Genomic DNA, 16786 nt, shown 5'->3' on the forward strand with positions numbered 1-16786 from the left:
GGCGCCTGTAGTCCCAGCTACTCGGGAGGCTGAGGCAGGAGAATGGCATGAACCTGGTGGGCGGAGCTTGCAGTGAGCTCAGATCGCGCCACTGTACTCCTGCCTGGACGACAGAGCGAGACTCCATCTCAAAAAAAAAAAAAAAAAAAACTGCCATGCTCCTCACCAAAGCAGCTCTACTGTTTTGCGCTTCTTCTAGCAATGAATAAAAATTTGAGTTGCCCTTCATCCTCACCAGTACTTGTTTTTATCAGATTCTTTCATTTGTTTTTTAAAAATTTTCGCCATTCTTATAGTTGTGTGGTGGTATCTCATTGTGGTTTAATTTATATTACCTTAATGACTAATTGTATTAGTCTGTTTTTACATTGCTAAAAAACACATACCCAAGACTTCATAACTTATAAAGAAAAAGAGGTTTAATGGACTCACAGTCCCACATGGCTGGGGAGGCCTCACAATCATGGTGGAAGGCAAAGGAGGAGCAAAGGCACTTCTTACATGGCAGCAGGAAAAGCGATGAGTTACCAGCAGGGAAAATGCCAGACGCTTATAAAACCATCAGGTCTTGTGAGAACTCACTCATTATCATGAGAACAGTATGGGAGGAAACTGCCCCATGATTCAATTATCTCCACCTGGCCGCACCCTTGACACATGGGAATTATTACAATTCGAGGACAGACTTGGGTGGGGACACAGAGCCAAACCATATCACTAATGATGTAGAACATTTTTTCAGGTCCTTAAATGCCATCCATGTATTTTCTTTGGTTAAATGTCTCTACAAATACTTTGCCCATTTTTAATTAAATTGTTGGCTTTCTTATTGCTGAGCTTTTAGAAATTATCATTTATTCCTACATGTGCTTTATCAGATATATATTTTACAAATATCTTCTCCTAATCTTTGTCTAGTCTTTTATTACTGTCTTTTTAAAAGCAAAATTGTTAATTTTGATAAAGTCCAATTTATCATTTTTTCTTTTACGAACCAGATTTTTGTCATCATATAAAAGGACTATTTGTTGGATCTAAGATCACAAAGATATTCTCCTATGTTTTACTCTAAAGTTTTAATTTTTCATTTACATTTTATACTTACATTTAGTTCTCTGATACATTTTGACTTATTTTGTATAATGTATGAGATATAAATTCTAGTTTACTTTTATGCATGTGGTTATCTAATTAGTCTAGCATTATTTATTGAAAATATTATGGTTTCTTCATTAAATTCCCTTTGTCCTTTGTCAAAAATCAATTGAACACATTTGTGTAAATTTACACGTAGACTCACTATTCCAGTAATCTATGTGTTACTTTTTAATATGTCTTCAAACTAGATAGTGTAACTCCTCTGATATTTACTCTTCTTTTTCAGTATTATTTTATGTGTTCTAGTTCCTGTGATTTCCATGTAAACTTTATTACATTTTTTATTTTAGATTCGGAGGGCACATGTGCTTGTTTGCTGCATGGGTACATTGCATATTGGTAGGGACCGGGCATCTGGTGTACCTATTAGCCAAATAGAGAACATTGTACCTGGTAGGTAATTTTTTAACCCACATAAACTCTAAAATTACCTTTTGATATATAAAAATGTACTGCTGACTTTTTATTGGATTATGTTGAATCTATGTATCAGTTTTGAGTGAATTGACATTTTAACAATATTGAATTTTTCAATCTATGAACACAATATACATCTCCATTTATTCAGGTCTTATTTGATTACTTTCATCAGCATTTTATAGTTTTCTGAATATAGGTCCTGCATATATTTTGTTAGATTAATACTTATTTCATATTTTCTTGGAGCTATTGAAAATGGCGTGTTTTATAAATTTTGATTTTCCATTGTTCATTGCGAGTATATAGAAATACTATTGATCTTCATGCTTGAATCCTGTATACTTGCTAAAATCATTTACTAGTTCTAGGAATTTTTGTAGGTTCTTTGAGATTTCCCATGTAGACAATCATGTTGTCTACAAATAAATAGTTTTATTTTCTTACCAATATTTGTGCCTTTTATTTCTTTATCCTGTGTTATTGTGTTGACTAAGACTGCTAGTAGGATGATGAATAGAATTGGTAAGAGCTGAAATCCTTGCCTTGTTCCTGATGTTAGGGGAAAAGCATTCAGTCTTTCACAAATTAGAATGATACTAGCTATAGCTTTTTGTGGATGCTCTTTATTAAGTTAAAGAAGTTCTTTGTATTCCTACTTTGCTGAAAGCTTTTGTCATAAACTAATGTCGACTTTTGTCATATACTTTTCTGCATCTATTGAGATGATCATAAAGTTTTTTTCTTTTTTTTATTTGAGACGGAGTCTGGCTCTGTCCCCCAGGCTGGAGTGCAGTGGCACGATGTCGGCTCACTGCAAGCTCTGCCTCCCGGGTTCACGCCATTTTCCTGTCTCAGCCTCCCAAGTAGCTGGGACTACAGGCACCTGCCACCGTGCATGGCTAATTTTTTTGTATTTTTAGTAGAGACAGGGTTTCACTGTGTTAGCCAGGATGGTCTCAATCTCCTGACCTCATGATCCGCCCACCTTGGCCTCCCAAAGTGCTGGGATTACAGGCATGAGCCACCGCGCCTGGCCAAAGTTTTTGTCTTTCATCTGTTAATATGGCAAATTACATTGATTGATTTTATAATATTAGAGAAGCTTTTTACTACTAGGATAAACCCCCATTATTTGGGATGTAGAATGCTTTCTACATATTGTAGAATTCAATTTGCTCATATTTTCTTAAGAAATTTTGCATTTTTATTCATGAGATATGTTGTTCTGTAATTCTTTTCACTTGGGAAATCTTTCTCTGGTTTTAGTATTTGTAATGTTAATCTCGTAAGTGAGTTGAAAATTGCTTTCATCTTTTTCATGGAAGATATTGCATATAATTGGTATTATTTCTTCCTTAAGTGTTTATAGGATTCACTAGTGAAATCAGTCAAGGGTAGAGTCAATGGTGAAAGACCTGGTCCAAGTCCAAAGGCCTGAGAACCAGGAATGCCAATGTCTGAGAGCAGGAGAAGATGGATATCCCAAATCAACAGAGAGCAAACTTGCCCCTTCTCCACATTTTTGTTCTCTTCAGGCCCTCAATAGATTAGAAGATGTCCAGCCACATTGGTGAGGACAATCTTCTTTACTAAGTTGTTTCAAATGCTAATGTCTTTTGGAAACACCCTCATAGATACACCCAGAAATAATATTTTGCCAGTTATCTGGGCAAACTTCAGCCCAGTCAAATTGACACACTAAAATTAACCATCACAATTGTTAACTTATTATTCTTTTAATGATTTCACTTTTCTATCTGATTGTGATAATTTGGATATTCTCTTTTCTTTCCCCTTGGTCCATATGGCTAGGAATTTATCACATTTTTTTTTTACAACCTTTCTTTCAGTTTCTCTATTATTTATGTTTTCAATTTCATTATTTTTGAAAAATCTATTATTTTCTTTATTATGCTTTATGATGGTTTAATTTGCTTTGTTTTTATTGTCTAAAGTAGAAGTTTAGATTATTTATTTCAGATACGTTTTCTAATACAAGCATACAGAACACTTGTAAGTGACTCATACGTCTAAGAGTCTTAAGGAAAATTAGGAAGTGTCTTGAACCAAATGAAAATGAAAATGTATAATGTGTATACATTTTCATTTTCAAATCAAAATTTGTGGGATGCAGCTGAAGTAGTGCTTAGAGGGAAATTCGTAACAGTAAATGCTTTTGGATGTATACCAATAAGTGGGATTGCTGGATCATATGGTAGTTCTATTTTTAATATTTTTCAAGAAGATTCATACTGTTTTCCCTAGCTTTACCATTTTACATTTCTGCCAACAGTGTACCAGAGTTCCAATTTCTCTATATCCTTGCCAACACTTATCTTTTTTTAAATAATAGCATCCTAACAAATGTGAGGTGATATGTCATTGTAGTTCTAATTTGAATTTCCCTGATAATGATGTTGAGCACCTTTTCATATATCTGTTGGTCATTAGTATGTCTTCTTCGGAGAAATGTCTGTTCAAGGCCTTTGCCCACTTTTAAGATGGGTCATTTGGGTATTATGCTATTATTAATAACTTGTATGAGTGTCTTCTAAATTTTGGAAATTAACTTTTATCATATATATGGTTTGCATATATTTTCTCCCATTCTGTAGGTTGCCTTTTCATTCTGATGGTCGTTTCCTTTACTGTGCACAAACTTTTCAGTTTGTTGTAATCCCACTTGTCTAGTTTCCCTATTGTTGCCTATGCTTTTAGTGTCAAGAAATCATTGCCAAGACCAATGCCAAGCAGCTTTTCCCCTATTTTTTGGTAGGAGTTTTATAGTCTCTGGTCTTACAATTAAGTCTTTGATCCATTTTGAGCTGATTCTGTTCAGAGAAAAATTCCAGATTCAGGTATATAAAATCCTCCTGCCTCAACCCCCACAAGTAGCTAGGACAGGCGTGCACCACCACATCCAGCTAATTTTATGGTATAAGGTAGGTATACAATTTCTTTTGCCTGTTTTTGTTGTTGTTGTTTTCTTTTCTTTTCTCTCACATGTTGATATTCACTTTCTTCAGTGCCAGATGTTGAAACTGTCCTTCATTACGTAGTCTTGGAAACTTTGTCATAAATTGGCTCTTTTAGTATGTAATGCCCTTCTTTATTCCAGGAATTTTTTTATTTGAATTTTTCTTCATCTGATATTAATATAGCACCTCTTCCTTTCTTTTGATTAGTTTTTTCAAGGCATATCATTTTCCATCTTTTTTCTTGTCTATAAAATTGTATTTTTTTATAGGTATGTTGATTTGGGTTTTTGTTGGGGGGGTTTTGTTTGTTTGTTTGAGGCAGGGTCTCACTCTGTTGCCCAGGCTGGTGTGCAGTGGCATGATCTTGGATCACTGCAATCTCCGCCTCCTGGGTTAAAGTGATCCTCCTGCCTCAGCCCCCACAAGTAGCTAGGACAGGTGTGTGCTACCATGCCTGGCTACTTTTTGTATTTTTTGTAGAGATGGGGTTTAACCATGTTGCCCAGGCTGGTCTTAAACTCCTGAGCTCAAGCAATCCATCTGCTTCAGCCTCCCAAAGTGCTAGGATTACAGGCATGAGCCAATGTACCTGGCCTATTGTGGGTATGCTGAAAATTTTATATATCTGAATCTGGAATTTTTCTCTAATTGAACAATTGATGTTTTTAAATTTGGTTTAAACAATATTGTATTTATTGAAATTATTGACATGTTTGAACTTAAATCAATATTTTATTTTTTGTTTTTCTTTAGTATACTTTGGTTTTGTTGCCTGACTCACCTTTTTTTCTGTCTGCTTTTGGGTTATTTGAATATTTTTAGCTTTTTCTCTTATCTAGTGGATTTGGGGATCTACTTTTTTGTGCTATTTCTTTAGTTGTTTCTCTTTCACAATTAACTTAGAGTTAATATTTTACCATGTACAGCCATATAGGTCCCTTTTTCTTCTTCCCTTTGTGCTATACTTGTCATATGTATTACAGTTACAGGCATTTAAAATCACAGGACAAATATTGTAGGTTTTGTTCTAAATATTCATACATAGTTTAACTCAAAATAATACCCTATTTTATTTACCCAGATATTTACCAATTCTGTTGCTCTCTTTTTTTCACTCCTGATGTTCCTTTTTCCCTCTAATATTATTTACTTTTCACCATGAAGAAATTCCTTTAGTTGCTGATAATGTCTTTATTTCACCTTCATTTATAAAAGAGTTTTCCTGAATATAACATTCTGGGTTGAAAGTTCATTTTGTTTCTACTTTAAAGGTGGTGTTCCACTGTCTTCTGAGTTTCATGTTTTCTTTCTTTTTTTTCTTTTTTTTTTTTTTTTTTCTCCTTGAGATAGAGTCTTGCTCTGTCTTCCAGGCTGGAATGCAGTGGCGTGATCTTGTGCAACCACCACCTCCTGGGTTCAAGCGATTCTCCTTCGTGAGCCTCCCAAGTAGCTGGGACTACAGGTGTGCACCACCATGCCCGGCTAATTTTTGTATTTTTAGTAGAGATGGGGTTTCACCATGTTGGCCAGGCTGGTCTTGAACTCCTGACCTCAACTGATCTGCCCACTTCAGCCTCCCAAAGTACTGGGATTACAGGTGTGAGCCACTGCACCCGGCCTGACTTCCATGTTTTCTGACAACAGATCTGCAGTTTTCCCCTATAAGTAATGTGTCTTTTTTTCCTCTGGCTACTTTCTAGATTAATTTTTAAATCTTTGGTATTCCACAGTTTGATTACGATGTGTCTGGGCCTCTACTTCATTGATGTGTATTGAGCTTCTTGAATCTGTAAATTTGTATCCTCAACTAATTTGGAAATTTTCTATTATGATTATTTCAAATATTTTTTCTGGCACTCTTTTTGCACTCCTTTCACTTTCCTTCAGGTACTTCAATAATTTAAATGTTAGAGGTTTTGATATTTTCCCACATATACCTGAGCCTGTGTTTGGTTTCTTTTCTATTTTTTTCTCTCTGTACTTCAGATTAGATCATTTGACTCTATCATTATGTTTGTTTATTTTTTTAAGATATCACCATCATTCCATTGAGGCCAGATAATACTTTTTTACTTATGATATTATATACTTTTATTCTACAGTTCCGTTTAGTTACTTTTCAATTGTTCCTCTTTTTCTGCTGAGAGTTTGTATCTTTTCATTCATTTCAAGAGTGCTTGCCTTTACTTTATGGCACATGGTCATTAAAGCTGCTTTAAAATCTTTATTTGATTATTCCAACATCTGGGTCTTCTTGGCTTCGGGGTCATTGATTGTCCTTTTCCTTGAGAATTGCTTAAATTTTCTGGTTATTTGTATGTTGAGTGATTTTTGAATTGTACTATAGATGTATGAAATTAAATGTGAGACATACTGAATATAATGTAGTGAGACTCTGTATCCTGTTAAAATCCTCCAAACAATGTTCTTTTTTGATTGGTTTGTTTGGCAGTCAACTTACAAAACAAAGCTATTTTTGTAAAATGCTATTTTTCTTTGAGTATGTTCTACACATTTAGCTCAGGTGGGATCTCGGGACTTGTGTTGGTCTATGTACCATAATTAGAGTGTACCCTTCTCTAGCTATGTCTTCTCAAAGATTCTGCCACTCTTTGGCTGTTAGAGACTATTTTACCAGTTCTTCTGGCCAGAAAGATGAGCTTCTTTTTGGATTTTAGGCCCAGTGCTCTTGCACTGTTCTGTGCAATGGGAGCCACACTTGGGATACAGGGGTAGGAATATAACAGAATAAATAAAAGATTCCTGCACACTATTCAGGCTACTTGGATCCCTTTTTCCCATTCCTCTGACCACAGATATGGATTAGCTCTTGGGATTTGTATACCCCACCACCACCATATCTAGGCAATACATCACCATGACCGGGGCTGGCCTCAGGCAATGCCAAGAAAGGAAAAAGAGAAACAAACAGAAAAAAAAAACAGGGATTTCATTTCATATTCTCTTTCAGTGACTTATTTTTGCTGGTCATCTGATTGGAAAGATGGCTTTCTTTTGGGTTTTGCTCTCCACACCTGTGGCACAGTTTCACCTCTCAGAGTGTTGTTGGTTTTCCATAAATCAAAGCTGAGACATAGAGGAGGAGAATGAACAGAAAACTCACTAGTACTAGCTTGTTATGAACTGAGTGTTTGTGCTCCTGGAAAATTCATATGTTGAAATATTAACCCCCACAATGCAATGGTATTCAGAGGTGGAGTCTTTGAAAGGTAAGTAGGTCATGGAGGTGGAGCCTTCTAGAACGGGATTAAAGTCCTTAGGAGACATGACAGCTTCCTTCCTCCCCCTCCCCCCCCCCGCTTTCGCTCTCTCTCTCTCCCCCTGCCCTCTTTCTTTCTATCTCCCCCTATATGAGGATATAACAAGAAAGTAGCCATCTGCAAAAGCAGGAAGTGTGCCCTCACCAGACATCAATCTGCTGGTGCCTTGATCTTGGACTTCCCAGTCTCCAGAACTGTGAGAAATAAGTTTGTGGTTTAGCCACCCCACCTATGCTATTCCATTATAGCAACCCAAACTGACTAAGACATGGTTATTCTTCAAGCTTTGACTTCCTGTCTGTATTTACCTCTTATTGTTTACTTTTTAAGTCTTCAAATAGTTGTCTTATGTATTCTTTCCAGAGGTTTGAGTTTTAACCAATGGGTTAGATAAGAAATAGTTGGCTTGCTCCACCTTGGCCACCCACAAATCTGTCATATACTCATTATTTAGAATAATTTGTCTCTTGGCTTCTCTCATTTTTATTCTCTATTCATTAACTAAATGATAATTTTTTCCTGCCACAATGACATTGATTCTACTGAAGTAAGGATAAAGTAATGTCTCTTCAAGAACAATACTTACCTGCCCACCATGGATTTTTATTTTTCAGTTTGTTGAAGGGTGTCATATATTAAAAACTTTGTAAAGTTAAATTAATGTGATCATTATGGCATGCGTCCATCATTTAGTTTACTGGTAAAGGAGATTTAAAAGCCCAACAGAATAACATGGAAACTATAAAACTTTAAATCACCTATCTGCTCTTAAGTTAGAATTGTCATTTTATACAGCTAAAGGATCAGTAGTCTGTAATAATATATCTCTTCTTCTCATACAAGAATGTGATTAGAAAGACACCATATGGTAGCAGTCTGTGTTTTATATATAAATGGGGCAGGGGAAGGAGGAGGAGTGAAACAGAGGGAAATAAAGGTACTTCTGATTGTTAACCAAGTATAAGATATATCAAGATGAATTCTGTTTCTCTGACAAACAGAGCACCCACTATGCAAGGCAGGCTTCTTGTTACATGCTGGAGGAAATCTTTTAAATGCCTAAGACAAGTTTTCCTATTTCTTAGGAGTGTGGTAGGAGAAACAACCTGCACACCATTGTTTTAAAGGAAGTTAAAGAGTTATAATGCCAAAAGGTGATCAGTATAAACCACAATGGATGTTCCACAATAAAAGGGTGGATGATTTAATCATGAAAGAGTTAGAACCCCTAAAGAAGAGTGGGGATTGGCGAATACAATGTTTTGGGTAAATGCAAAGATAATAGAATGAATAGAATGAGTTAGCAGAAAAATATAAAGCATAGAAAGGAAATATCACAAGATTCCATTTTCTACTGAGTGGTAGGAGATAAAGCTGAAAATGTGGACTAGGACCAGATCACTGAGAATGTTAAAAGCCAAGGCAAAAAAAATTAACTTGGTAATTAGCAAAAAGCCACAATAGAAGGTGGTTGAATAGGATGAATGGCACCATAGGAGCTATGATTCTGGAAGACCTATCTGTAATGTGAATTATGATGATGCTTGAGTAGGGAGGAACACGGATGAAAGAATGTCAGCTGGATTGATACAATGATCTGGACAAGAGTTAGCAATTTTAGCTAAGGTGATAAAAGAAATGGAATGGAAAGAAGATGGATTAAAAGTAAACTCGATGATGGTCCTGAGTGCCTTGGAAATAGGAAACACAGAGGGTTGACCGGTTGGGGAGAAAAGTAGGCAAGTATAGCCAAAAATATTGAATTTGAGTTGCTTGTAAGACAATCTGTTAGAGATGCTCATCAGGCAGGTAGGATGGAAGGGCTCAACAGCACAGGAGAGGAGACAGCTCTGGAAATGGAAAGGCAAGTGATGAGATCAAGGATGTAAGGAATTTCCAGGGGGGTGAAGGGGAAAAAAAGAGAAAACCATGGGAGATATCTGACTTTCCAGGACAGGAGGTAGAGAACAGAGAGATGCTTTGAAAAAGAGGTAGAAACAGTATCAATTCTGAACAAGGTCTCAGAAGACAAGGGAAAAGAGTTTTAAGGAGGTGTGGCAGTGCTGTAGGGAGCTCAGCAGGGTAAGCACTGAGACAGTTTGCAACTGAGAGACCAGTGGTGACTGCTGCAGGAGCAGTTGTGATGGCAGAAGCAGGGATACAAGAGTGAAGGATTAATATGGTTTGGCTGTGTCCCCACCCAAATCTCATCTTGAATTGTAGCTCCAATAATCCCCACGTGTTGCAGGAGGGGCCCAGCAAGAGGTAATTTATGTATGGGAGCAGTTACCCTCATACTGTTCTTGTGATAGTGAGTGAGTTCTCACAAGATCTGATGGTTTTATTAGAGGCTTTTCCCCTTTTACTCAGCACTTCTCCTTCCTGCCACCATGTGAAGAAAGACATGTTTGCTTTCCCTTCCACCATGATTGTAAGTTTCCTGAGGCCTCCCCAGCCCTGCAGAACTGAGTCAATTAAACCACTTTCCTTTATAAACTACCCAGTCTTGGGTATGTCTTTATTAGCAGCATGAGAACAGACTAATACAAGGATCAAGAGGCTGAGACTGGGAGCAAGGGGCACAGTGCACGTACCTCTCTTGAAAAAGTCTAGGAGTCATGACCTAGATTCTACAGTACAACCTGAGAAGAGTATGACCTCTACTGGGTAGATCTGCTAACAATTTGAGGGAAATAATTGTCCGATGGTGTCAGATGTTCCAGCTAATTAAGACACCCCCAAAAATTATGTGGAAAACAAGAAATGATGGATTCAAGCAAAAGGTTTTCCTCATACAGGGTGATACAGATTTTCTTTTCTTCAAAAATCTCTTTTATCTCATTTCATAAAAAGACTTATTCCCCTGCCTCATTGTCTTTGTCAGGTTTATGTTCCCGCAGAAGACAAGGAATGGTGTTACATTCCAAAGATGCACACTATGAAGAAAGAACACTCTCTTTCCTAGCAGAGGGAAGGGGAAAAAAGCAAAGCAATGAGCTGGGATGCTCTCATGGAAAGCAGATGTACCACTTTGGCCTTGCATTCCCACTTGCAGCCAAACTCATTCTACAACCTACAGACTCCTTGCTTGGGAGTTTCCAGTGGGAAGTTAACTGTGCCTCTCGTTCTTCTTCACTCCACTCCATTTCACTCCCCAGTTGGTTTTATTAACAGCACCTCCTCCTTGCCCTTCTCATCCCACAGCCACCACCTGCTTCCATAAGACAGTGAGGAGCACAGCAGGAAGAGAAGGAGTCTTGCCGAGAGCTGAGAAACCAGCATCTCCTACTCCTCCGCCATTAACTGGTAAACGCAGACAGCAGGCTCCTCCTTTGACACTGGGGAGCTAGAATGTTCCCCTAAGCACTTCGTGCTCTGAGACTTTATAAAAATGTGAAAAGAGGGCTTGGGAAAAAATGAGAAGATCTGTAGTCTGGGTTTTTGGGCCCTCCCTGGCTCTCACTCTGCCATTGCTTACACTGACTGACACTCTTAGGGAGATACTACAGTGCCCTGTTTAAAAATTTCACTGAGGTTACTTAATGCTCATTTTTTAAAACTGCAATGAAATGGAAAATGAGGAAATGGCAAGGTCAGCTTCATCCTGGCTACTTTCAGCCCGTCTTCCCAGGAACTTTATCCAGGACACAGCGGAGCTTACACGCAAATTCGTCTCCTCCAGGACTGACAAGTGTGACAGGACTTTTTGTAGGACATGCTAAATCTAGGAATCATCAAAGGGTAAGTTCTCAAAGGAAATTCTGGGCTGGTGAGGTGATCCATTCTGTCCTCTTTTTTCCTCTTTTCTCTGCCTTCTCTCTCTCCTCTTTTCCTTCTGCAGAGACACTTGATGTAAGGGCCAGGAATGCCTTCTGCCTAAGTTCTGCAGAGACATTTGATAAGATGTAGGGCAGGAATACCTTCTGCCTGACTTGTGCCTTTAGCTCTGGAGGGATATGGAGAGCTGGGGAAGAGGAGGGTGAACCGGGTCACTGTAGAGAAGAGGAAAATGCCAGCGGCTCATGACCAGCTCTGCAAGGTGAGAGTTCAGTTCACTAGACTAGTCAAATAGGGTGGGTATTGGAGACAGAAAGAAACCCAATGCAAAAACTTAAATGGTCTGGCCAGAACGTCCATCTCTTTCTCTGAAAAAACACCTCTCGACGACCCGAGAAAGGGATAAGCAGCTACACAGGTGCTGATGTAGCCAGGAACAAAAACCCTAAGCTACTGTCTTGCAGAGGGTGGACCCCTGAAGAACAGCCATGGAACCAGTAAGAAGGGAGGTCAGGAAGGATGAAGGAAGCACAGAAAGTCAGCAAAATACCAAGCTCTCATGGTTAACAAAAAAAGCTGCACAGAAATGGAACAATGAATTATGTAACCCAAATGGTTTCCAATTGTCAATGAAGTACTAGAACTGTGTTCTTCCAAACGAGGACTGTGGGAGGCGCTCTGCAGGAAGGCGAGACGGTGACTGGCTGCGGGGGGCTCCCATGGCAGCAGGTGAGCAGCACGAGGCTCAGCCTTGCTGTCAGGTGCACTCAGCAGACTGCCAAGGGGCCCGGGTTGCCCACAGTTGCTCTCAGACAAGGCTAAGAGAACATAAACAATCGTTATTAAACATCCCTATGCTAATAGCATGACTCTGTATTTATCCAGCACTCTGCCAAGAGCCCAAACCTTTATCCAGGAGACCAGAACAGTTGATCTTAACACCTTTGAACAGATGGAAACTGCACAAATGGGAGAAGCAGGAATAGAAAAGAAAACTATACCTCTTATGTGCTAACCTTGGCCCAGAAAGGACATAATGTGTAAGGGGGAACTGTCAAGAGAAAAATTGCAATCTCTTCAGAAGCCAATGTACCTTTAATTTCAAAAGTACAACTGAGTACCATTTTCTAGACAGATGATTCCCCACTTCATATCTCTTGCTGTTCTTTGGATAACTTCTGTTATTTCTCTTCCATCTGTTATTTTCATTTATTTCAGCTAGATTTTTCCAAATTGGAGGATCTTATTTTGGGAACGATGTATTCCAGAAATGTTACCCCATTTAAAAAGAATGATTGTTTTTTTGCAACTTGGAAGAGTATTTTCTGGGTCCAGGAGTCAAGTATATTTTCTAGTTTCAGAAATTAACAGCCTTTTTAAAATTTTTTCCGAAACTTGCAGCCGGATCTCCTTACCCAGCCCCAGGGAGAGTAGCGGGTTTGGCCACCCTCGTGCTGCCCCCTGGAAAGGGTCACACTCGCATATTTTTCCCAGAGCACTTCAAGTCCCCCTTGAGGAAGGTCTTCCATGAGTCCTAAAGCTCCATCTGAGATTTTGGCAGGCAAGGGAACTGAAACACAAATAAGTAGGTATCTGTGCTATATCCAAGGAGCCAACTCTCAACAGAAGGACCAGAACTTTCGTCAGAAAAGCAGGGAGAAGGAAAAGAGGAGGCAACGTATGCATGCACCTGCAGGGTGCAAAAGAGAGGGAGGGGAGGTTGTGGGAGAAAAGGAAGGGCCCGGGAATGAAGAGGTGCTGCAGGTTCACTCAAAAACCCAAGAGACAGGAAGAGACACTAAAAGGACTCAAGGCCAGGCATGGTGGCTCACGCCCAGCAGTTTGGGAGGCCGAGGCATGTGGATCACCTGAGGTCAGGAGTTCGAGACCAGCCTGGCCAACATAGCAAAACCCCATCTCTAATAAACAAATAAAAAAATTACAAAAATTAGCCAGGCATGGTGGTGCATACCTGCAATCCCAGCTACTCGGGAGACTAAAGCATGAGAGTGACTTGAAGCCGGGAGGCGGAGGTTGCAGTGAGCTGAGATCTCACTACTGCACTCCAGCCTGGGCAATACAGCGAGACTCTTGTCTAAATAAATAAATAAATGGACCTAATTTCATACCCATAGGTGACATTTTCACTTTGATTCTTCTCCCAGATGTTACAATCTTAAATATATGAAACTGAAGATGTGCCACTTCTCTCAAGTGACTTGCTTAAGTCTCATCTGCCTCTTCTCTCAACTTACTTTGGCTCTACCTGTGATGGATTCCTACTGATTCCAAACGTGCCACGTGCCTTCCCATGAAGATGCTTTTGTATGTAATGAGCCTGCCTGGATGCCATTTGCTCTTTTCTGTGCCCGACAAACTCCTGCCCATCTCCACCAAGCCCACTGAAATGCTGTCTTCTCCATGAAACCTTATCAGATTCCTGAACCAGAGCTGTTACGTGTTCCTCCCACTCGCTTTCTTGCATACGACTCACATCTCCCTTGTGGCACTCTTGACATTCCATCTTAATTGTTCGTCTGTTTTCCCCATTGGACTGTGTTAACTCAGGAGCTCCATCAATACCGGAGGGTGGAATGAAGGGAGGTCAATCTTAAGGCCTCCATTCATGGTGGGTCAATGTGCTTTATAGTAAAGGATAACACAGCCTAGAATTGAACAGGGCCAAAGGCAAGTTGCCTTGATTAGCTCTCTCACAAGGTGTTCTTGTGGTGGCGATGTCTACATAGACAATCATGAAGTAGCTCTGTCCTCATTCAACTTGGTGGAAAAATCTTAAGACTCAGACCCAAGAGACACCATTAACTGATGAGGTGACGTTCTAAAATCCACTTACCCTCAGTTTTCTCACCTGTCGATGTCATTAGTGCTATTTCCTTCACCTTTGCTCATGCATTTTTGAGGTTAAAAGAATAAACTGGCCAGGTGCGGTGGCGCATGCCTGTAATGCCACCACTTTGGGAGGCTGAGGAGGGTGGATCACGAGGTCAGGAGTTTGAGACCAGCCTGGCCAACATGGTGAAACCCCCCCCCCCCAGCCCCCATCTCTACTAAAGGTACAAAAAATTAGCCAGGCCTGGTGGTGCACACCTGTAATCCCAGCTACTCAGGAGACCGAGGCAGGAGAATTGCTTAAACCCAGGAGGCGGAGGTTGCAGTGAGCCGAGATCATGCCATTGCACTCCAGTCTGGGTGACAGGGCAAGACTCCGTCTCAAAAATAAAATAAAATAAAATAAAATAAAATAACAGATGTGTAGGCACCTAATGGTTGTATAGGAAAATGATAGTCTGATTGAATTTCCTTAAATTTTGCCTCCTCCTCCCATCTCACCAGTCTCCACCTGTGAGTAAAGCAAGCCGGTAAGAGGATCAAGAACCATCTTACTCTCTTCTCCAAAGCTTGAGACACCTCTGTGGGATCCTACAAGATCTAAGAACATAGTTTGAAAACCTCTGCACAAATGCCTTCATACTCATTTGTCCAGGCCACAGTGAAAACGCAAATATCTGCACTGGAGATGAGCAAACTTAGGGGAGTAGTCCCATGGAAAAAATAATAATTATTATACACTGCTTGTATCTCATGAGAGCCACAAATTAACCATCTTAATCCCTAGTCAAGGAAACCTGTAAAAAGAGCATATATGTTGATTATAAAATAAGGCTGCAGGTGGGGTGTGGTGGCTCATGCCTGTAATCCCAGCACTTTGGGAGGCTGAGGCGGGCAGATCACAAGGTCAGGAGTTTGAGACCAGCCTGGCCAACATGGTGAAACCCCGTCTCTACTAAGAAAAATGAAAAAAAAAAAAAATTAGCCGGGTGTGGTGGTGGGCACCTGTAATCCCAGCTACTACGGAGGCCGAGGCAGGAGAATCACTTGAACCCAGGAGGCGGCGGAGGTTGCGATGAGCTGAGATCACACCATTGCACTCCAGCCTGGGAGACGGAGTGAGACACCGTTTTAAAAAAAAAATAAGATTGCAATGTAATTTGAGCCTTTGCTGGAGAGAAAATATTTTGCTAATAATATAGTCAGAAAACCCATTCAAATGAATGACCAATACCAGCACAGGCATATCCTGACTCAGAGCTCTTTAGAGTCCTGCCATCCCAGGCTCTGCCAACCCTTGAACTCTCAAAACACTCAAAAAGATTCCCACAAGTCAGTGTGGAAACAGTTGTTCTGAGGGACCAATTCCTGCTCTACAGGCAGCCAGTGTTTAGATACACAGAAAAGTCCTGATTTGCCATTGGAATACAGCCAAGGTACAGGAAGAATCAAGCCCTAAATAAATGAGAAGAAACTTTTCTAAGATTAGGTTTTATCTTCTCTTTAGTCAATGTAGTCAGGCATCTTCGTTTATTGCAGCTGCTATCACAAAATACCATAGACTGGGTGGCTCATAAGCAACAGAAATTTATTTCTCACAGTTTTGGAGGCCGAGAAGTCTAAGATCAAGGTGCTGGCAGATTTGGTGTCTGGTGAGGTCCCCCTTTCTGCTTCATAGATGATGCCTTCTGGCTGTATTCTCACATGGTGGAAGGGGTGAGGGAGCTCTCTGGAGCTTCATTTATAAGGACACCAATTCCTTCTATGAGAGCTCTGCCCTCATGACCTAACCACCTCCAAAAGGCCTCATCTCCTAATATCATCATATTGAAGATTAGGTTTCAATATATGAATCCAGGGGAGAAACAGACTTACAGACCACAGCATCAGGTAACCACTTCCTTTGCCTGATGTGAGCTGAAGGCATCTTTTGGTCAATATTAAACACTGTGCTATGTGAATCAGGAATATTGAGGCAAAACAAACTACGGTACTTGTTAAACTTGCTATTGGGATGAGGAAGAAGTTTCCTCTCCCATGATGAGATAATTTTGTGTAAACTTAAAAAAAAAATTATTCCAAACATAAAGGAGGAAAGTTAAGAGGATCTACCCCAAGCCCATAAATTCTACTTTATTTTGAATTCTGTTGTAGTACTTTCATATTTTCATGCAGAAAATCTAATCAGCTGCACAGTACACACTAAAATATAATACATTTATATGTGGCTTTCTCATACACAAATTGAGACATCGACTGACTAGGTCAGTGCAGTAATTAAAAATCTTACCGAGGCCGGGCGTGGTGGCTCATGCCTGTAAT

Source organism: Pan troglodytes, chromosome 5, assembly GCF_028858775.2.
Source record: "Pan troglodytes isolate AG18354 chromosome 5, NHGRI_mPanTro3-v2.0_pri, whole genome shotgun sequence".
Classification (NCBI taxonomy): domain Eukaryota; kingdom Metazoa; phylum Chordata; class Mammalia; order Primates; family Hominidae; genus Pan; species Pan troglodytes.